Source organism: Dreissena polymorpha, chromosome 12 (genome assembly GCF_020536995.1).
Source record: "Dreissena polymorpha isolate Duluth1 chromosome 12, UMN_Dpol_1.0, whole genome shotgun sequence".
Classification (NCBI taxonomy): domain Eukaryota; kingdom Metazoa; phylum Mollusca; class Bivalvia; order Myida; family Dreissenidae; genus Dreissena; species Dreissena polymorpha.
Genome location: NC_068366.1, coordinates 27,324,847 through 27,349,417, shown reverse-complemented (window position 1 = coordinate 27,349,417; position 24,571 = coordinate 27,324,847). Strand labels below are relative to the sequence as shown.

Here is a 24,571-nt window from a genome sequence, read left to right as displayed (position 1 = left end):
CGGCCCTTATAGTTTACTTTCATGTGTATATAGTATAATTGAGTGCTTTTCGGTGTTTCTGTGCTGGCGCGATAGTGCTTTTCGGTGGCAAATAAAAATACTATTGTGCTTTATCTTTAAACTTTAATCAATATTTCTCGAAGTCATTAATGACTTAATTAATACGTACATGTTTTCAATCCATTATAAACGGCACTTATAGCTTACTTTTATGTAAATATGAAGAAATTGAGTGCTTTTCGGTGATTCTGTGGGTTATGGAGGTTTCGGTAAATGACAAGTTTGGTAAATTGATTTATATAGTAAATGCCGTGAAGGTTTCGGTAAATTGGTATAAATAGGGATTATCGCACCTTTTGTCGATAAGCGTGCACATTAATTGAGTATTTATTTATAAAAATGTTCATACACAGATGAGTCCATGGGAGATCAAAGCGCCGAAGGCGCTGAAGGCCTGGGGCTAAATTTAGGGTGCTTGGAAAGAAGTGTAGTGACTAAACTGAAGTAAATGCAAACGGATCCACGCTATTTTGCTGCCAGATACAGTGTACATGTATACTGATGTTATGAAGTTGAAGATTTAATATGTTACTCGTGCTTAATATGTCTATCTGGTTTTAAACACTTCGACCTTTAAGCTAAGGTCATTCAATGGTCAAGGTCATCATAAAGTAGGTCAGTGGGAAGGTCTTGTCCAAAAGGGAGTTATGGACAAAAATAAAGTAAATCCAATCATGAACCACAAAGTTATGGTGAATGTTAAGTTATTGGGTGCTTTGACTTTTGAGTTCAAGGGCCAAGGTCATCAAGAAATATGTCCGTGGGAAGGTGTTGATCAAAGAAGAGTTGTGTACAAATATCAAGTGAAAACAATTATTCTGTAGTATGGAAGTTATGGCAAAAGTATAATTTTTCGGACAGACAGTTCAGAAACCATATGCCTGCCTTCGGGGCTTTAAAACAATGTATGTATGAAAAAGTTTAAATTAAATATTAGATTTATGGTTGTATTTTACAGACAAACATTTTCAAGAGATGAAGAGGAAGATTCATAAGTAAGGCTAGGTTTCTTTAAGTGTTGAACGGATGTCAAGCTTCTCATTTGAAAGCTTCGATAGTGTTTGAGAAATTGTAAGTCGGTAAACTAATAACTAGTAAAATATGAAGGATAAAGGTATGTGCTTTTAACAGAAGTTGCATGTCATCATATTATATAAGTATGTAGACTGTCAAGTTGAAAGGTTGGACAATGTTTGAGAAAATTAAGTTTTTTGTTGAGAATTTGACAATATTTCTATGTACTAAGTCAAAACAAGGGCAGATAATTCCATAAATATAGGTCACATGGTAACCAGCCTTGTCAGTATGGACTTAACAGGCGAAATTGAGCAAGTATTGTAAGTTTGAAGAGGATATCTTTGATAGTCTTTGCGGAAATTGACATTTACAGACAACTAAACAAACGGGAACATCGACTACCTGGCTATGACAATAGCTCTTGTTTTGTTCTAAAAGTCGAGCTAAAAAGGGAGATATTAATTAAGTTATGTGTGACTGGTAGACTATTTTCAGTCAATATAATGACAATGATGGCATTTTGAAAAGAAAGTGCTAATGATAATGAAATGTTTGAAAATGGTTTTGAAATCAATCTGAAGGCAGGGCAAAGTTACTAATACCATCACAATAAATGAACAAGTACTTCGTGCTGAGATCAATTTAATGAACACAATGTATCAACATTAAAGGTAATTGTTATTATCATCAAAGCTTAATATAACTTGACATAATGAACTATTAACTAATAATCTAGCTCTACACAATGATTTTAAAATGTTTGGAACAAGAATGGTATCATGCAATTCCGTCCTTTTGTGTGAGTATAAACATATGTACTGTAAATGTACAAGGGCTAAATAACAAAGACAAATGCACTAAAAGTTTCAAATGGTTACACAAAAAAAGTAATATATGTCTTTTTTATACAGGAAAGTCACCTAAAACATACCTTAGCAAAAACATTGACAAACAAAGTGGTTGGGACGGAGATATTTATCTTAGCGGACAACATACAAATAAACAAGGCATCGCTTGTCTGAGTAAAAGTCATACAGGAATAACAGTGGATTACTTGAACGAAATAATTATTGGCAGACACGCAAGTATAGATATAAAAATACACAAAAAACAATTAACATTAATGAACGTTTACGGTCCGAACATAGATGAATCCAAATGTTATAATAAATAACCAAGATAAGAACATTATAGTCGGAGAGGATTTTAATAATGTTCTTAACCCATTATTAGAGATAAAAGAAATGGAAATCTTTATACTCACTCCAAAAAAAGGAACATTTTGAATAACATTATTGAAAACTACAATTTGATAGACATAAGGCATACAGTTTATCATAATGAAAGAAAATTCACCTGGCACTCAAACACAAAAACAGCAATATTTTGGAGATAAGATTTTTTTAAATATGCGAGTCTATTTGCAACCTTATCAACACATGCAACTTAAAAACCAGGATTTATGACTGATCACTCGATAGTTGAACTTTAACTGCATGAAATACAACCTGAAAGAGGCCCAAGGTACTTTAAAAGTTAATACATGTAATAGCTTCTGAAAAGATACACAATATCAAACACAAATATAACAGGTAATAACCAATACAGTTTAAGATAACAAAGATGCAAATCCAAACACCTTATGGGAAATAATTAAAGGCAAGATACTTAACACAACAATAAGATGCACGTCATTTAAAACAACAGGGCCGTTAGGCCCTAAGGCGCTCACCTGAGAGCAAAAGGAACTAGACTATTCTGGACAAATGCAAACTGATTCATGAAGATTAGACCAAAAAAGTGACTTTCAACATGTTTATTCTTATATTTGACATAGCGACCTAGTTTTTAAGCTCATATGACCCAGTTTCAATCTTCGCTAAGATTTCATTGGGACAAAATAATGTTTTGACCAAGTTTCATGTAGATTGGCCAATAAATAAGGCTAATATAGCGTCAACAAGTTTTCACTAAAGCCATATAAGGACAACTGCCCACCCCCATCATTAGAACAAATGTTCTGACTAAGTTTCATGAAGATTGAACAATGAATTTGACTTCTACAGAGTGAACAAGTTTTACTATAGCCATAATAGGAAAACTGCCCCGCCCCCTGGCGGCCATGTTTTTCTTCCAAACGGAACCATTTTTGAACTTGTCAAAGATTTTATTGGGACACATGTTCCGACCAAGTTTCATGATGATTAAACAAAAAATGTAACTTCTAGAGTCTTAACAAGGTTTTACAATAGCCATATTAGGAAAACTGCCACGCCCCCTGACACCCAGGTTTTTCAACAACAAGAAGCATTTTCGAACTCGTCCAAGATATTAATGGGACACATGTTCTGACCAAGTTTCATGAAGATTGGACAATAAATGTGACCTCTAAAGTGTTAATAAGGTAAATGTTGACGCTGCACGACAGACAAGGCACAAAAGGCGATCTAAAAAGCTCACCATGAGCACGTTGTGCTCAGGTAAGCTAAAAAAAAGAAACACACAAACTTGAAAATGAAGCCATAAAAGTCATTGAAGCACTTGAAAAACAGATGCATAAAAGAAACACAAATTATGCCACCTCCATTGAAGAAGGAAATTCTTACAAAACAAGGGCTGTTTGTAAAACATGCATGCCCCCCTATATGGGCTATAAGTTGTAGTAGCAGCCATTGTGTGAATACGTTTTTTGTCACTGTGAACGGTGGTGGTGGTGTGGTGGTGGTGGTGGTGTAGTGGTGGTGTAGTAGAAGTAGTAGTAGTAGTAGTAGTAGTTGTAGTAGTAGTAGTAGTAGTAGTAGTAGTAGTAGTAGTAGTAGTAGTAGTAGTAGTAGTAGTAGTAGTAGAATAAGTAGTAGTAGTAGTAGTAGTAGTATAAGTAGTAGTAGTAGTAGTAGTAGTAGTAGTAGTAGTAGTAGTAGTAGTAGTAGTAGTAGTAGTAGTAGCAGCAGTAGCAGTAGCAGCAGCATTACAATACCAATACTTAAGAATGATCAAATGGGAAAAGGTAACCTAGCACTGGCAGTAAATATGGGGCTCATTTACAGGTCAGATTTGGAATCTCTGCTGTAAAATGAGATTTTAAATGAATTAAAGGGAGGCAAATGCTGTAATAAAAAGAACATGCATAAACGGTAGTTGTTTCCCTTGTTTGAACCATGCTAAATCCTTAAAATGCCTATTTCCAGTAACTGTGACCTTCACCTGTGACCTTGACCTTTGACCTAGTGACCTCAAAATCAATAGGGGTCATCTGCGAGTCATGATCAATGTACATATGAAGTTTCATGATCCTAGCCCCAAGCATTCTTGAGTTATCATCCGGAAACCACCTGGTGGATGGACCGACCGACCGACCGACCGACATGAGCAAAGCAATATACCCCCTCTTCTTCGAAGGGGGGCATAAAAAAATATAATAGAAGGAATTTATCACACACACCTCAATGGCATAATACTTCGAGCCAGGCACATCATGTTGAACACAATGAAAACAATACAAAATACTGTGCAAACATTTTCAAACGTAGAAGCAAACACAAAACTATACACAGACTAGTAGTTAATGGCAAAGACATATCAAATAAAAGTCAAATAATAGAAGAAGCCTATTTTTTGAAACACTATAAACGAAAGAATGTCGAAAATAACAACCTCTGTAAAATAATAACACATCATGCTTTAAAGGAAGAGGAATAACAAGTATGTGAAGGATTACAAACTGAATATGAATATTGTGCAAATAATAGTACAAGCCTATTTTTTGAAACCCTATAAACGAAAGAATGTTGAAAATAACACCCTCTGTAAAAAAACACATCATGCTTTAAATGAAGAGGAAAAAGAAGTGTGTGACGGATTACTAACTGAATATGAATGTGGACTAGCTCTTAAAGAAATGCAAAATAACAAAAGTTCGGGATCTGATAAGCATCACTAACAAGTGTTATAAAATATTTTGGAACGATATTCAAACACATTTAACTAATTCACTAAATTATTCATTCATTTAACAATGGTGGTCTTACCACGCGGAAAGCAAAGTGTTAACAAGGGACAAAATTGTCACAAAACCATGTTTTCATTGTGAAAAAAATTCTGATAAAGGGAGAAAACTCAAACTGAACTTTTGAAATGAACAAACAAAATTAACCCCCTTTGTAAGTTTGTTTTTAAAAAAAAATCTATTTTTAGTCGTGGCGACCTTGACATTGGAGATATTGACGTGATTCTTTCGTGCGACACACCGTCCCATAATGGTGAACAAATGTGCCAAATGATTTTAAAATCTCACAATGAATGACATAGTTATGGCCAGGACAAGCTCATTTATGGCCATTTTTGACCTTTGAACTCAAAGTGTGACCTTGACCTCGGAGATATCGACGTAATTATTTCGTGCGACACACCGTCCAATGATGGTGAACAAATGTGCCAAATGATTTTAAAAACTGACAATGAACGACATAGTTATGGCCCGGACAAGCATGTTCCGCCCGCCCGCCAGCCAGCCAGCCAGCCCGCCCGCATTCGCCAATCTAATAACCAGTTTTTTCCTTTGGAAAACCTGGTTAATGATAATGAAATGTTCAAAAAATGGTATCGAGATCAATTTAAATGAAGGCAGGGCATAGTTACCAATACCATTGTAATAAATGAACAAGTACGTAGATCAATTTAATGAACAGAATGTATCAACGACATGGAAGGTTATTGTTTTTAATGTCAAAGCGTAATATAATTTTGCATAATTTAGTATCAATAAATAATCTAGCTCTACAAAATGATTTTAAAATGTTAGAAACAAGAAAAGTGGCATGTATTTCTCCTCCTTTTGTATGAATATTAACATATGTACTCTAAATGTAAAAGGGCTAAATAACAAAGACAAACACACTTAAATTTTCAAATGGTTAGACGAAAAAAGTCTTTTACAGGAAAATCACATCACACGTACCTGCGCACAAACATTGAAAAGTGCATGGGACGGAGATATTTATCTTAGCGGACAACATACAAATAAACAAGGCATCACTTTACTGATCAAAAGTAATACAGGAATAACAGTGGATAACTTGAAAGAAATAATAATTGTCAGACAAGCAAGTATAGATATAACAAGCAAATTTGTTGAATTGATATCCCCCGCCAATATGCTGCTGGACACAAGTGTTATATTTGACACTCAAAAAAGCATTCTTTCAAGATAAAAAGGGCCATAACTCCATTATTAACAGATAATGTACAATGCCATTTGGTGTGCATCATCCTCTTATCCATATATATACTCATACCAAGTTTCAATGAAAACCGCCAAAGCACTTCCAAGATATGGCTCCGGACACAAAAGAACCTGTAGTAAAAAGCATTTTTTCAAGATACAAAGGGCAATAACTCTGTTTTTAACAGATAGATGGTATACAATGCCATTTGGCGTGCATCATCCTCTTATGCATATATATACTCATACCAAGTTTCAATGAAATCCGCCGAAGCACTTCCAAGATATGGCTCCGGACACAAAAGTGCCTATAGTAAAAAGCATTTTTTCAAGATACAAAGGGCCATAACTCTGTTTTTAACAGATGGTGTACGATTACATTTGGCGTGCATCATCCTGTTATGCATATGTATATACACACAGTCGTCGAAATTCGCACTAGTCCGACAGCAAAAAACTACTTGTACAATTCATTTAACAAAACAAGTTCGAATTTCATTTTCAATATTTGTAAACGAAGTTTTGAGCCGCTTAAATCAACAGCTGCTTATGTTTTAACACACTGCGCGCACGTGCTGGGTAATCAGCCGATAATTGGATTACTGCGCATAAAGCGCATGGTTTTGTGGTTCCCGGATTATTATTATGTAAAATAAATCTTTTGCGTTTCGTTCGGGACACAGAGAGTAATGGCCGAACAGTTGTCATTGAAGTACGTCGTTGAGGAATGCAAATCTGAGGTAAGTGTGATTGACGCATTTGTCAACTGGCTTTTTGTAGAATAACCTAGCACTAAATTGCTTATATATTTTCTGGTGGTTCATGTTTGCTCTCTCTTTCACATGGATATATGGGATACATTTCTGCTAATTTTTTACCTAAACTTAATGTATATATTTATAATTGTGATTAAATTGAAATCCGTGTGTGAAATTAATTTCTTCTTATTTCAGGATCCGAAAGAGGCTGGCTCAGATGAAGAGGAAGCTGACTTGGATGAGGATGAAATTAATAAGAGTGTTGTATTGTGTTCTAAAGATTGAATAAATAAATGCTTCTTTGGATGTTTTATGTTATGTTTATCTGCATTTTTAACAAAAATGTTTGGGCTAGTAAAATCTGACTCAGGCTACTTCGAATTCGCATATTACTAGCCCCACTTGCTTGTAGATTTACATCTAAATTTCAATGACTGTACACATACCAAGTTTCAACGAAATCCGCCAAAGCACTTCAAGATATGGCTCCGGACACAAAAGTGCCTATAGTAAAAAGCATTTTTTCAAGATACAAAGGGCCATAACTCTATTTTTAACAGATGGTGTACAATGCCATTTGGTGTGCATCATCCTCTTATGCATATATATACTCATACCAAGTTTCAATGAAATCCGCCAAAGCACTTCCAAAATATGGCTCCGGACACAAAAGTGCCGGACAGACAGCTGGACGGACGGACAATGCCAAAACAATATCCCTCCGCCTCTGGCGGGGGATAATTATACACAATTAACATTAATAAACGTTTACGGCCTGAATATAGATGAATCCAAATTTTATGAAACATTACATTCCCATAAAATAAATAACAAAGATAAAAACATTTAAGTTGGAGGTGATTTCAATTTTGTGTTTAACGCATATTTAGAGATAAAAATAATGGAAATCTTATACTCACTCCAAAAATAGGAACATTTTGAATAACATAGTTGAAAACTACAATTTGATGGCATAATACTTCGTGCACGGGCACAGCATGTTGAACACAATGAAAACAATACAAAATACTTTGCAAACAATGAAAAACTTACAAACGAAAACAAAACTATACAGAAACTTGTAGTTGATGGCAAAGACATTGTTTTATAATAATAAGCTAAAAATGGGGGTCACCAGTGAAAACGAAAAGTTCCGGCTTTACAATCAAGGCTACCCCCCTTTTCCAGAAACGCCATACTGAATTTGAGATTTTTATATGTGAGCATTAAGATGAGCTAAATGTTCAAAAATTATTATAAAAAGATAAAACAAGGGCTGTTTGTAAAACATGCATGCCCCCCATATGGGCTGTCCGTTGTAGTGGCAGCCATTGTGTGAATACGATTTTTGTCACTGTGACCTTGACCTTTGACCTAGTGATCTGAAAATCAATAGGGGTCATCTGCGGGTCACGATCAATGTTCCTATGAAGTGTCATGATCCTAGGCAAAAGCGTTCTTGAGTAATCATCCGAAAATCATTTTACTATTTTGGGTCACCATGACCTTGACCTTTGACCTTGTGACCTCAAAAGGGGTTATCTGCAAGTCATGATCAATCTACCTATGAAGTTTCATGATCCTAGGCGTATGCGTTCTTGAGTTATCATCCGAAAACCATTTTACTATTTCGGGTCACCGTGACCTTGACCTTTGACCTAGTGACCTCAAAATCAATAGGGGTCATCTGTGAGTCATGATCAATCTACCCATGAAGTTTCATGATCCTAGGCGTATGCGTTCTTGAGTTATCATCCGGAAACCATTTTACTATTTCTGGTCACCGTGACCTTTGACCTAGTGACCTCAAAATCAATAGGGGTCATCTGCGAGTCATGATCAATGTACCTATGAAGTTTCATGATCCTAGACCCAAGCGTTCTTGAGTTATCGTCTGACAACCACCTGGTGGACGGACCGACCGACAGACTGACCGACAGACCGACATGAGCAAAGCAATATACCCCCTCTTCTTCGAAGGGGGGCATAAAAAAGAGGAAAAGCCTATAATAAACCCATAAACATATAAACATTCATACATCTCATATATCATGTGTGAGACAAAACCTACTCAGTGCAGTAAGATTTGCTAACCTTGTTTGAAATTGCATGTGAAATGCGTTCTTCTATGAATAAGACTTGAAAATGTTACAGGGAAATAAGAACATTAATAATTAAGTAACAAGGCACATATAATCATTCAATCAAACACGTTTAAAGGAAAATAGATTTATCAATGTATCAATGACTAGTGATACTAGTGATATTAAACATTAAACTTATTATGACAAACAAAACAAATACACGATTGTCATGGTAGTTCTTTGAAGAACTTTGACAGGTTGGAATAAGTGTCTCCAAAAGACGCTTGGCATTGGTGACCCTGGGCTGACCGTCAAAGTTATTTATTATAAAAATGTTCTTGAGACAATCGCGTTCAAAGATCATTTTAAGATGCATATGGTCGAGTCCAGAGCCAGCTATAATATTTAAGTTGTGGCAGCATTAAACACATGACTGTAAACAAGAACACTCAGTGACTGCAAGTTCCTAGCTTTTTTACGGGTTGAATTTGAGTCCATAATCTGTCTGGTTTCATTTTCCTCCTGCACAGGTAATCAGCATACAATGTATCACTGAAATGTTGAAGTTGATATTTGACTAGTACATGTAGTTATATTCAAACAGGTTCATAAGATCATCAATTACCGTAATTACTCTATGTTTTCGGACACTTAAAAATAATTAATTGTATTCGTGTCCGAAAACTTAGATACGAAAATTATTCTCAAAATACAGGTATCCGAAAACTTAGAGTCAAAAATTGAAGTGTCCGAAAATAGCGTCCATTGTATCAACGACTACCGGTGATAGCACGCGCTTGTAAAATATCATTTAGAATAAATTACAGTTATGTTTGCATTATCTTTTAAATAATTTTAAATGCTTAAATTATTTGACAGAAAGTTACTACTAGGTTGTACTTTGGCCAACGAGTTCACAGAAGAGCATGTGATGTACCGATACTCGCTATTATGAACCTGTAATTAACGCAATAAAAAAGCAAACTATGAATTCTTTGTTTGTTCGTTTCCGAAAGTTGTTGTCTTACACCTTCCATTAATCGTAAAACTTGCAATAGGGTGCATCACACTTTGAAGCTTTTATTATTTGTTACAGCTATTTTACTGAGAATCGGTAATACCATTGCGCTTGATAATTGAACTTGTTAATTGGCACTACCCCTGATAATTGTCATAACGCTTATGCTATCGGGCGAAACCAATGTTTAATACCGGTTTACAGGGTTATTTACCCAATAATGCAAATGTAATGGTCCGTTGCCCTCAGGCATGCACCTGCCACGTTATTTGATGTTAATCCGGTTGTAAAACCCCATAATCGAAGCAGTGATTTTTTTTGCTCAAATTTACAGCCGAATTTCGGCTGCTTCCCAATCGCAAAAATACACGTTTTTTCCCAAAATTCTGACCAAAATTTCCCAAAAAAGCCCAACTTCCAAAAAAAAAAAAATTTTTTTTTTTTTTTTTATAACGAAGTCTCATATAACTTATGATTTCTTAAATCTAGGTCTCAACTTTATTTTTTTAACATCTTACAAAATATATAACTTGAATTTAGTCATTTTTGTTCATAAATCATTCCCAAACTTGCCACTTGTATTGATTAAAAAAAAAACCAATTTGACCAGACTCCTTTTCTAGAAAACTCCCTTAACATGCACTTAAAAACAATATCACTTCTGTTACTTATAATCCTATTTATAATGCTTCATTTTTCCCAATTTTATGGTTTATCGCGCTATTTTTCCCAATTTCACGGTTTATCGCGCTAATTTTCCCAATTCAAAAGGCACAGGCTGTAACAAATTAAAGCAAAAAAAATCACTGCGAAGTGTCATTATATATCAAAAACAGGACCAACATTTGGTTAAACAGCGCTGTAATATATACTGTCCGAAAACTTAGAGATATTAATTATTGACAAAAACTCGAGTGTCCGAAAATTAGGAGTCACGAAAAATAATTATTTTTGCTAAAAAAAGGGGTGTCCGAAAACTTAGAGCAGAGCTCCAGATAAGGGTCGTATTTTCGTAATTACGAATTATTTTCAAGTCCGTTACGTATTTATTTTAAAATCTTGTCATACCATTAAGAATTTCAAAATCCAGTTACGAATATTATTTTTACATCGGATCGTATCGATTTTTATTGAGTTCTTTTTGCGTATTAAAGATCTTTGCGGTGCTTATATAGAATGGATATCAGGTTTGTATAACAAAGCGCATTTTTTCCAATAAAAGCGGCATATACAGTCTATCTGGCAAAAAAAATGGCGGCGCCCAGAGAACGTCCTAAAAAAATGCAAAGCGTCCAAAAACACGCTTTTAACATATTGTACGCAAAGTAAGCCGAAGTTAAATGTTAAGAAAGACATTATATAAAAGATCTTATACGATGTTGTTTGTTCAGTTGCCGACACAGTCAGAAAAGCTAAACAAAAACGCAACACGACGGGTCCAAACTTAAACACAAAAAAAACATTGAACGAATGGAAGGGACAAGTCCCGTGGCTAATCGTTGAAAAGATTGAAGGGGAGATCCGTTCTAATTGTGAAATATGTAAAAATTCATCTAAGGCATACAATCTAAGCACAGTTTGGGCATATGAAGGTATTTGAAAAATAACATTGTATAATACTGAAAAGACACTGTTGAACTCGCATAAATAAAGTTGCTAGTATGTTTATTTTGATTTTTTTTGCATGAAAATAACCATTATTATTTATTTTTAGGTCTTTTAGAAAAAATAAGAATTATTTTCCAAAACTTAGTAGTAACGTTAAGAATAAAATTTCAGAGTTAAGAATTCTTTTTGAAAATCTGGTAGTAATTTAAAAATTTCACAAAACCTTATCTGGAGCTCTGCTTACAGTGTCCGAAAACATAAAGTAATTACGGTAGTTTCAGTCAACAAAATTATGCACAATTGCAAATTGTGTATGAATAATTTTAACTCTTTGTATTTATTAAAATAGAAATATTTGGTCTTTTCTTATTAATTTGGCTTCAATAAGCCTTCTCAAAGTTGTTTCTATAAATTGACAACATTTTCTTCAAGTTCTTTAACAAAATAATTATATACAGATGTCAAATACACAAGCACTTGTATAGGAGTAAGAACTGATATTAGTGTTTCATGAGAAGTGTGAAATGATCCATTATGATATGCGTCATCGTTTTTATTTATTCAGACATTCACGACATAGCATGTCATTACTCAGTATTTTATATGATAAACCCCTTTTAACTGGATTAATAAGTAAGTGTAAACACCACATATCCAGTAGGGATTATAATACATGTATTTGGTATTAACAATTGGATGAAGAATGTATATATATATAGATGATCACACAAAAAGTATATCATTTTCAGAAAAGTAATTTTTGTATTTTGGACATAATATACTTTTTTGTTGTTTGTTTGAGGAAAACATCAATACTCGGTCATAAAATTCAAATATGCTGTCCTTGATTTCCATGCATTTACAACACAACTTTTTCGGCTAGATTGAACTTTACCGGTACGCAGTTGTTTACCACTATCAACAAAGCGGGGGTTTGGGGGCGGTAGCCCCCGATACTAAGGAAATATATAGGATAAATAGGATTATAAGGTGTTGCGTTAGTTGTTATATGTTAGGTGTTAAGGGTTAGGGTACGCTGTTTGATGTTAAGTGTTGCGTACCGGTAAAGTTCAATCATCCCACTTTTTCCTTACATGGCACGTTTTCTTTTTCAAAATGAAAGCAAATATGAGCCCGATTATGTGGTAAAAATCACTGACAGGGTGCACTTTTCCTACAAAATTTACTTTACTCCAATTATGAATAATGAAACTGTTATACTTGAAAAAAAATCTATGTACCTTCCTGTTCCGAGCTTTGTGTTGATAGCAAAACAAGGCTTTCTTGAAAAGTTGAAGACTCTTCTTTACGTGATGGGTTTTGCCGTACGATAACCCGTTCACATGGCTACAGTCATCACACAAGCATAAATCCACTTTATTCCCTTTTACTTCTCACCAACAATATAAAATGTTGTAAGTGACACGGGTTCTAAACGTTATTCTTCACAGTGGTCAAAATTTTCAACCGTTTCACATCGTATTTCCAGGAATCGTTTTTTTTTCATAAATATCAACACTGCCATGCATTAGTTGACGTTTATCATTAACTCCAGTCACATTAATATGAACAATAATAACACTTTTTTTAATCGTTCTCTTTCAATATAGCAAATTGCTTTTTCTTTAAACGACCAATCTGGTACAAATTACAATGTCGGCCATATTTGTTGTCTTTGTATTTAGCGGATCCTACATTTAGTATTTCTAGCGTATTTATAGAATATTCGTAGTTTTCTGCACATTCCCGGATAACGTTCGGATTGAAGGATATGTACGAAGGAAGGAGCACGAAGTTCATTAGAGATCTAATACCATTAAAAAATGTATCAGAACAAATTCTTCTTACTGTCTCCGTAGACACTCGTATATTTTCGGCCTAGACCGTCAAGTGAGGAACTTATTCTCGCATGAATATGCACACAATAATAAAAACTATGCCGTACCCAATGCTTAGGAATTTTACTTCAATAATATTTTTTACGCGTTTTATGACACTGTCATGTTATATAGTGATGTTCTGTATTCACAATGCGGGTTATTGAGAACTTCTTTGCAGGGACCTATTTGTTTGTATAGGTCCCTCTTCTTTGATAGCGCACGAATGACCGCCAAGTGGTAAATCGGACTTTTCCAAATTCATTCATTCGTGGTTGTTTTGGCAGCCAGCCAAGTCAGCTCATCTAAAAAAAACGTGTTGAATTCTATGGCCTAGGGGCTTCGCCCCAGGCCAAATATACCACTTTAAAATAACATTTTAATTAACTGATATCATCTTTTGCAACGTATAACCAGTATGTTCAAAGGCCAACGCGTTTGTAGTTTTACCGCAACATTGCACAATCATTTAAAGTTTTGAAACAAGTTCACTTTTCAAATAAACAACTTGATGTACCGTATTGCGAAAGGATTTATTTGACATTTGATCAAAACGGGTTTTGCGACTAATTGACTGCATCAACATAAGCTATGGGATGAGGATATATTAGATGTTGTTTTTGTAATTTGTGAATTATAAAATATTCTCCGCCCAAAGATTGTTTCGCATATGGCTTGGTTAATTATTTCTTGTTTTGATTGCATTGACATTCCTCTCAAAATATATTCTAGCATCATACGTTAATGTTCTTCTGGCGGCGCCACATACATTATTTCCGTGGATTTTGTTTGAATGGGCAATTTCGCGGTTGCCAAATATATTTACATATAAATGAATATTTTAACCCCAGAAATATTACCATGACTTAAGTCAAATAATCAATTGCCTTGACATAATATTAAATTATCAAAATATTATATATTTTAAAAAAACGAATTCTCGGTTAGAAATTTGTGTAATAAACTGGTTTTAATTTCACTAGATTGAAAACGTGGCATTTGTACTCTAATAACACTGGCATGTTTTGCAAACGAGGCAACTCGCTACGTATAGCGACCTTTTCCTTCGCAAATAGAAATGTTATGCTTCATATCCGGTTGCGTGTTTTTCTGTTTACCTGTTTTATCGATTGAGTTAGAAATAATAAAGGCGTTTTGAAATTAAGGTAACGCACTTCCTTTTAAATGAGTCATGTTTATAGGCAAATCATATAGAAATGGCCATTTCTACTGAATTATCAAACGTGCAAACTGTGGGGTTCCATCTGGAAGAAAGTTTGTACACATTTATGTTTCCTTTTTCAGAAATAACGGCTTACTGGTTTTGATGCAATATATAATTGTGGATAAACATATTAAATATTATAATATATTATAACGGATGCGAACACACGCTTTATACAATGCGCATTTAAATGGAAGTCCCAATTTATCTTAATTTGCCTTAATATGGTACACGGATGGGAGAAGTTTATCATTATTTGCTTTTTTTGTCTTATTTTTTTACTTGAAATAATCAAGTTTTGATTATGCGTGTTTGACTAGGCGGGTGATTTCCATATTTCTCAATTTAATTTACTGATTGGCTGAAATTATTTTTAATGTGTGCACGAATCAGCGGGTGATTTCCAATATTTTTCAGGGTAATTCACTGATTGGCTGAAAGTAATTCATACATACGAGGCTCAGTGACGGTGTATATTTCAGCGACCAGAATACATTTGTGAAATAATTAGGTGTATGATTAAATCAGTGAAATACTCATTTCAATTAAGTATCAGGGCGTTTGCAATATTGCAATATTCGGGATGAGTGAACAACATTCTTGAGTACATCAGGTAAGCCTTTGATGTACAGCGACTTCGATTTCAATGCACAGTGTTTTTGCACCAACTTAATATGAACTTTTTATCAAAATGCGTTTGGTTATATATATATATATATAATGGCGTTACATATAAAACTTTATGCATTCAGCTACATTCAAATCAAGTCTTAAATATAGCATTGAATTCGAATTCACGCGTAACGTAATTCGCAATTATATGGTCCGATGGAAGATATTTTTTTTATTTAAGGCAATTATTCATCTCCCTATAACATACGGGATAACAAATACGACAAACAACACTAACAAAAATGATTAAAATTCGGGTCCGTGGCCCTGGAACCGCCCATATAATCATAGATACTTGGCAGTTGACGTAACGAAACGTGTCGTAACGGTTACCGGAGAAGCGCCCCCCCGGAGAACTGCCCCCCGGAGAACTGCCCCCTTATTTTAAAGGTGGCGGAGAGGTGCCCCCCCCCATCAAATCGGTAGGGGCGGAGAACTGCCCCCTGTCAGAATTTAGTAGGCGGATATCTGCCCCCCCCCATCAAATCTGTAGGGGCGGAGAACTGCCCCCCCCCCGGTGTCATATTAGTTATTAGTTACGTAGTGAAAACAATACTTACGGGTAATTTTACGTTATCGCCGTACACATTTTATCCGGTAACAATTTAATTTCAGTACAAGTATATTACCATTTATCGAACTGAATAACACAAATTGTCTAGAGGCATGTGATAATACTGTTTAAGGCCCTTGGTGCGCATCTGCACCACTCACTATACATGAATGCCATGTAAAAGTCGTGTTTTAATAAGAGCGCGAAACATAGTCGAGATCCACACAGGAAACGCGTGCGTGTTAATACTGGCCAACTGTCGCAACTAAATATAGACGTGCAACTCAGTACTTATGGAAGAAAAGTTACATCGGAATTAATTTACATTATAAAGATAGTATTGACCCATGGAAAAAAAACGTAAATTTACGAATAAAAAAGGAAATTAATAGGCAAAGCATTAATTAAGCTGACTTGAAGAAAAAAGTAGAGTGAAGTCGAATTTATAATCAATTTATTTATGTTGTTTAGTTAATTCATGTGTCATACAAAATAACATACATAAATACACACATAACACATATTACGGCAACAGTTTGCATTTTGAGCAGATCATGTCGACATGCCAACAAACAAAATCGGTAACAGTTGCTTTAATTAGCAGCTAATTAGGCAGGCAGAGAACTTGTTACCGTTAACGATAAGCACCGCGATCTTTTAATTGGTAGACCGGACCGACCTTTATTGTTAAGAACTTGTTAGCTTTGAATAAAGCCGCATACGGGTTTATTATATTGAACCGTCCAAATCCGTAATTGGCGAAAACAAACAAATAAATTATTGTTTTCAGCTTGCATAAGGATGGATTAAATTGCATGCTAATTGTTTGTTTTAATTACGGGGAAAATATCAAATAATTCAGCCGCGAAAACTTTATATTAGCAAAAAGTGATTTGTTTTTCTTTGTTCACATAGACGAAAATCCCGTGATTATCAAGATGGCGGCGTCCATGCCGAGGCAGGTATTTTTTTGCCGTTTTATAACTTTTATTACTTGTACAACTTTATATTACTTTTGAAATTTCACTCAATTTCCAGACATAATAGCAAGAAAGTTACTGGCGTTATTGTCATTATAATACTCGCTTTATATATCGCCGCGAAATTTCTTTAATTAGGGGGCACTTCTCCGGGTCATCAATTCTGACGGGGGGGGGGGGCAGTTCTCCGCCCCTTATTAATCAGCAGGGGGGCAGTTCTCCGCCCTATAAAAAAACAGTGAGGGGGCAGTTCTCCGCCCAGTGAAAAATCTTTGGGGGGGGGGCAGTTCTCCGGGGGGGGGGCACTTCTCCTAGAGCCTGTCGTAACAGCATTGTCTTAAAATCTGTCGCGGGAGTGCTTTTTGGTCTTCACATAAAGTGCTTTTCGGTCGGTATATTGCCGATATTTATCCAATTTTGGGCATTAATACATCATAATAAACACAAGGTAGTATCAATATGCATGAAATATAACCATGTATAACTAATTTAGTCCGTTTACACACAATAGAAGCGCAAGTTTTCATATATATTGCGAGAAATTGAGTGCTTTTCGGTCTTCACATGAAGTGCTTTTCGGTCGGTATATTGCCGATATTTATCCAATTTTGGGCAAAATGTAGTATAGACATACAATCATATAACCATTAATTAACTAATTAAACCCGTTAACACACACTAGAAACGATATATTGCATATATATAGCGAGAAATTGAGTGTTTTTCGGTACTTTTCGGTGATTGTATGCACGTAAATAACTATGTATAGACATCGTGAACAATATATAGTTAGTAATCTACCCATATATACAATATATAATCATATCATAATATATATACACATATATATAAGTACTGTTCACGGTACTTACCGAAAAGAGAGGCGCAACTTCAAAAACGTCCCTCTCGTACATAAACTGGAGCGTTTTATATCCAGAATACGAGAACACTGAGTACGATCACTTACACAAATAATCAGACAAGTACTTTGTCTGGCTATGTCCCACTACTAAAGCCATTGTTAGTAAATAAAATCAAACACAACAATTCGAGCACAAGGTCAATTAACACACTTTATATCAACATCGATTCGTAAAAGGTTTACTGTATATGATTTATATCGTGATCAATGCTAGACTTGTATTGCAGTTATGATTTTTTCTTAACAAAAAACTTCTTATTTAAGTATTCGGATCGGAACGGTTTGACAACAAGCTGTATACCTACCCAAGACAGAAATCTTCGATTGACAGTTAGTAAGAACAACATGCCAAGAGCAGATATACATAAGTGGCACTAACCTGTGATCGCGAAAATTGTATCCTTAATTGGCAGTTGTTGTTACTGTGTCCCCGGAAAATTTCAGGGTATTGCATGAGCCATGTCACCAAACTGACATTTTACTGGTAATATCAAGGTCAAAAGTAGCAGTAACAGACGGAGTTACCGTGACTTAGTGGTCTAAGGTGCCCATCTACCTACCCAGGGGTTGTGGATTGATATGGTATCTTTTCATATTGGTATAAACACGGCCGTAGGAATAGGTCCATTTTGTTTACATTACATAGAGGATATTTGTTGGATTCGGTGGATTATCGATTTTAATTCACGAGTGATCATAGAAAATAATATTTTCACGAGTGGCGCAGCCACGAGTGAAAATATATATTTTCTATGATCACGAGTGAATTAAAATCGATAATCCATCGAATCCAACAAATTTTCTTTTTATTTTATGCTTTATTTCACAGTTTATATACATTGTTAAAGAGTTTAACTAAAGAATTTCGTTGGGAACATGACGTCATTTCGTCAAAAAAATGACGTCATTTAACATAAACAGTGAAAATTATCGATAATTTTCACTGATAATTTTCATTGTTTGAAACAGTGAAATTATCAGTTTTAATTCACTGATATTTCTCTATAAACCACCGGAAAGCATAAAATAAAATGGTATCAAATTATGTATGGTCGGTTGGGAAAGTGATGATTTTATAACCGCTTTCACCTTTTCCGGGTAGTCCTAAAGGCATTTGCGCGTGTAAAAAACGTTAAAATAGGCCGACTTTGACCGCGATTTACAGGCTGAATCTGAACCTGCCTTAAAATATTTTTACATGGTTAGAAACTGTGGAGGTTATCCTGTACAAAAATACCATTATAATTAATATCGAGTCAATAATACTGTTTTTATAACCCCGTTTACCTTTTCCGGGTTTCCTTAAGGCATTTGCGTGTTTAAAAACCCCCGTTAAAACAGGCTGACTTTGACCGCGATTTACAGGCGGACTCTGACCCTGCCATAAAATATTTTGACAAGGTTAATAACTGTGGAGTATCTTCTTTATAACGGTACCATTATAATTCTTTAATTGACGTTTCGGCATAATGCCTTTATCAAAACATTGGAAATTATATGTTAACTACATTTTTACGTCTTTTGACTGCACAATTTAAATAACAAAGAAAAATGTTTTTAAACGTCAAATGACGTTGTACATGATGACGTCATAAATGGCGTTATATAAAATGGCGCCAAAAAAATGTAAAAATTCGCCAAAAATGAAATGACGTTAAACACTTACATATTGTATCTTAATCCTATGTTAAATGTGTGCTTTATATATTTAATAAATTGATATTTTACAATAAAATAATCATCATCATATGTAATTATAATCTACCTTAACTTATTATCATAAATTAAATAGGGTAAACTTATTTAATGACTCTTATTATTTCAATCCATATCTATGTATAATATTCAAATGATATTTGATTAAATAATCATATATACTTGCTATTCTATATATCATATACACATTATGGACAAGATAAATTGCATAAAGTACTATTAGTTTTACATCCATTTATGTTGATGATTAATATCAAATGTTTTTCACATATATTTTTTACAAGATAGTTTCCCGTAGCAGGACATCAAGTTGATTTTTTGTATTTAGTCCATTTGGTGATTGCGTTTGAAACTTCTTTATAAATTCCAATTCTTTAATAAGTCTGTAATAATGGGAACTGTCTCTTATTTGTGTTAACACTGATACACCCATATCCTGCACTCTGTGGCCTGCACCATTGAAATGTTCTGAGATTGGTTTCTCTCTTCGTAGTCGCACGTCAGCCTCGTGTTCTTTGGCACGTTCCTTTAATGATCTGCTCGTCTCTCCGACGTATACCATCTTTTGGCATTTAATACAAAATATACCGTACACCAAGTTATAAATGTTACAGTTCTGTTTTATTGCTTCGTTTGGAATGTCACTTTTTGGGTTGTTATGAAAACCTCTTGTCAACATTTTACAGACTATACAATTAGTCTTACACGATTGTGGTATTAGTTGAAAACGTTTGTTTATTTCTTTGTTTGTTTTTCCATGAACTAAAATGTCACCGATATTCCTATCTCGTCTGTATGCAACTATTGGTACGTCTGGGAATATATTTTTCATTCTGTCTGATTTATATAGTTTGTCTGTATGTTTTCGAATTATTGAGTGGATATTTGGAAGGTTGTTTGAATAAGTTATAGCTAGTGGTACTCTCTTGTTGGCTGTTTTATTTGTTTCTTTCTTCTTAAGTAAGTCTTTCCTATTTAAATTATCAACTCGGGATAGCTCATGGTTTACAAATTTATTTGGATATCCTCTTTTTTGTAGATTCTGTTTTAGTTCTTTTTTACGATGTCTGTATTTGTTTTCGTCAGAACATATTCTTTTTAAACGTATTCCTAATCCATAGGGTATTGCTTTCTTCACATTTGTTGGATGGTCTGAGTCATATTGGACATATTGATGTTTATCAGTTGGCTTTGAGTATAAATCAGTTGTTATTTTATTATCTTCTAGTTGAATTTTTGTGTCTAAGAAATCTATCTGTGCTGTGTTCCATCTTAATTCTACTTTGATGTTTTCATGTATTTTGTTAGCATAGTCGAAAAATTTCATGAGTTCGTCAATTCCATGTGTCCATAGTCCAAACCCATCATCTATGAAACGTTTATAGAATATTGGTTGTTTATTGTATTCAGATAATTGTTCATCCCATTTTCTCATGTAACAACAGGCATAATTTCTCCCAAGTTTCGATCCAATAGCTACTCCCTCTTTTTGTCTGTATTCTTGTCCACAAAATTCGATCACATTATTTTCTAAAACAGTTTCAATCATTTCAATCACCGCTTCAGTGTTGATGGTCTTAGTACAGCGTTCATTTAAAGCTTGTTTGCACGCCTCTAGGCCCTCTTTCTTTGGAATCGATGGGTATAACTTGACAACATCAAAACAGTATAAGATAATTCCTTCTGGTAATGGTGTAGTTATTTCCCTCTCTATAGCGTTTAAAAATGCTGTGGTGTCTCTTATATAGCTTGGTGTTTCTATAACATAGGTTTCTAGCTCCTTTTCTGCTACCTCTGCCATTCTTTCAGTACTTGTTCCAATGCCATTTACGATTGTTCTATACGGGTTGCCTTTTTTATGTATTTTTGGATTTCCTTTAAGTTTCCCTCTTGATGGATATTTTGGTATCAAGTATTGTTGTAATTTCTTTGAGATAATGCCGTTTTTAAATAGTTTATTTGCTAGTTGCTTCACCTTTGTGTTTGCATTGTCAAGTCCATTCCCATTAGTTTTTTCATATGATGTGCTGTCATTAAGTTCATTCCGGAGTTTGGAACGTGCCAAAGAACACGAGGCTGACGTGCGACTACGAAGAGAGAAACCAATCTCAGAACATTTCAATGGTGCAGGCCACAGAGTGCAGGATATGGGTGTATCAGTGTTAACACAAATAAGAGACAGTTCCCATTATTACAGACTTATTAAAGAATTGGAATTTATAAAGAAGTTTCAAACGCAATCACCAAATGGACTAAATACAAAAAATCAACTTGATGTCCTGCTACGGGAAACTATCTTGTAAAAAATATATGTGAAAAACATTTGATATTAATCATCAACATAAATGGATGTAAAACTAATAGTATTTATGCAATTTATCTTGTCCATAATGTGTATATGATATATAGAATAGCAAGTATATATGATTATTTAATCAAATATCATTTGAATATTATACATAGATATGGATTGAAATAATAAGAGTCATTAAATAAGTTTACCCTATTTAATTTATGATAATAAGTTAAGGTAGATTATAATTACATATGATGATGATTATTTTATTGTAAAATATCAATTTATTAAATATATAAAGCACACATTTAACATAGGATTAAGATACAATATGTAAGTGTTTAACGTCATTTCATTTTTGGCGAATTTTTACATTTTTTTGGCGCCATTTTATATAACGCCATTTATGACGTCATCATGTACAACGTCATTTGACGTTTAAAAACATTTTTCTTTGTTATTTAAATTGTGCAGTCAAAAGACGTAAAAATGTAGTTAACATATAATTTCCAATGTTTTGATAAAGGCATTATGCCGAAACGTCAATTAAAGGAGTATAATCAGAGAGTTATAATTTTTTAATATCCCTTCGGATAATTCAACTGAGCGGTACCATTATAATTAATATCGGACGAATAATAATGCTTTTATAACCATTTTCGCTTTGATGCTTCGCCTTATTTTATATTATGCTTTCTCACAATATTTTTTACATATTTAGAAAAATTGGAAGAATACCATAACAACGGTACCAAAAATGCATGGTCGGTTGGAAAAAGGATGCTTTTATGACCCCTTTTAGCTTTTCCGTGTTTTCCTCAAGACATTGTTCTGTGTAAAAAAACACGGTATTTTTCGGTCAACTTTGACCGCGATTTACAGGTTGACACTGTCCCTGCCATAAAATATTTTAACATCATTAGAAACTGTGTAGGTCCTTCTTTGCAACGGTACCATTATCATTAATATCGGATGAATAATAATGTTTTTATAACCCCTTTTACCTTTTCCGGGTTTTCTTTACGGCATTTGCGTGTGTAAAAAAACCGTTAAAACAGGCCGACTTTGTCCGCAATTTACAGGCCGATTCTGACCCTGCCATAAACTATTTTATATATTATTAGAAACTGTGGAGGATCTTCTTTACAACGGTACCATTATAATTAATATCAGACGAATAATAATGTTTTATAACCCCTTTTACCTTTTCCGGGTTTTCTTTACGGCATTTGCGTGTGTAAAAAACCCTTTAAAACAGACCGACTTTGTCCGCGATTTACAGGCCGACTACGACCCTGCCAAAAAATATTTGACATGGTTAGAAACTGTAGAGGATCGTCTTTACAACGGTACCATTATAATTAATATCGGACGAAAAAATATACATTTATAACCATTTACACGGTTCCGGGTTTTCTTTTCGGCATTTGCGTGTGTAAAAAAACGTTAAAACAGGCCGACTTTGTCCGCAATTTACAGGCCGACTACGATCCTACCATAAAATATTTTGACATGGTTAGAAACTGTAGAGGATCTTCTTTACAACGGTACCATTATAATTAATATCGGACGAATAATAATGCATTTCTAACCATTTATATCGGTTCCGGGTTTTCTTTACGGAATTCGCGTGTGTAAAAAAAAAGTAAAAACAGGCCGACTTTGTCCGCGATTTACAGGCCGACTACGACCCTGCCATAAAACATTTTGATATGGTTAGATACTGTAGAGGATCTTCTTTACAACGGTACCATTATAATTAATATCGGACGAATAATAATGCAGTTATAACCATTTATATCGGTTCCGGGTTTTCTTTACGGCATTTGCGTGTGTAAAAAAAACCGTTAAAACAGGCCGACTTTGTCCGCGATTTACAGGCCGACTACGACCCTGCCATAAAATATTTTGATATGATTAGAAACTGTAGAGGATCTTCTTTACAACGGTACCATTATAATTAATATCGGACGAATAATAATGCATTTATAACCATTTATATCGGTTGCGGGTTTTACCTAAAAGATTTCCGAGTTTTCCGGATATTTCCGGGTTTTATACCTCCCTACTCCTATAAATATGAGGTCGATTTACATCGACCTCATATCGTTTAACGTTATTTTGCAATAGCATCGTTCCGACATGAATTCATGTCGGAAGCTTTAACGGCATCAAATTCATATAACAGCACAGAATAATCATGCAATAAATTATTAAACATAAAATATAAACATTATTTTACTAATTGCATTAGAAAAATGTTTATACAAACTTACAAGTAATGATAGTCCAGACCTTAAAACACTACCACTGTTCAAATTCCATATTGTTGCCATATAGCACTGTGTAAATTGAAAGTTGCATAATGTTACCTCATTGGTCGGTTATAAATACATTGTTTCTCTTTATATAGTATTCGATTTAGACGAAAATAATAATTTACGTGGAATGTCATATTAGTTTTCCATTAAAACTTTGATCTTGCCGTGTGTGTTTATGGACGTTATTAATTATGTTATACTTATTTTTGTATTTCATTAAGAATTAGAACGTGTAGCCCTTTT

General features: G+C 34.4%; 1 protein-coding gene across 2 annotated transcripts in view; it reads left to right on the top strand.

The window, feature by feature from the left end:
* LOC127853745 (bile acid-CoA:amino acid N-acyltransferase-like) overlaps positions 1-24,571 on the top strand; it is a 74,797-nt gene that overhangs the window by 31,315 nt on the left and 18,911 nt on the right. The gene's annotated exons all lie outside the window — the stretch shown is intronic.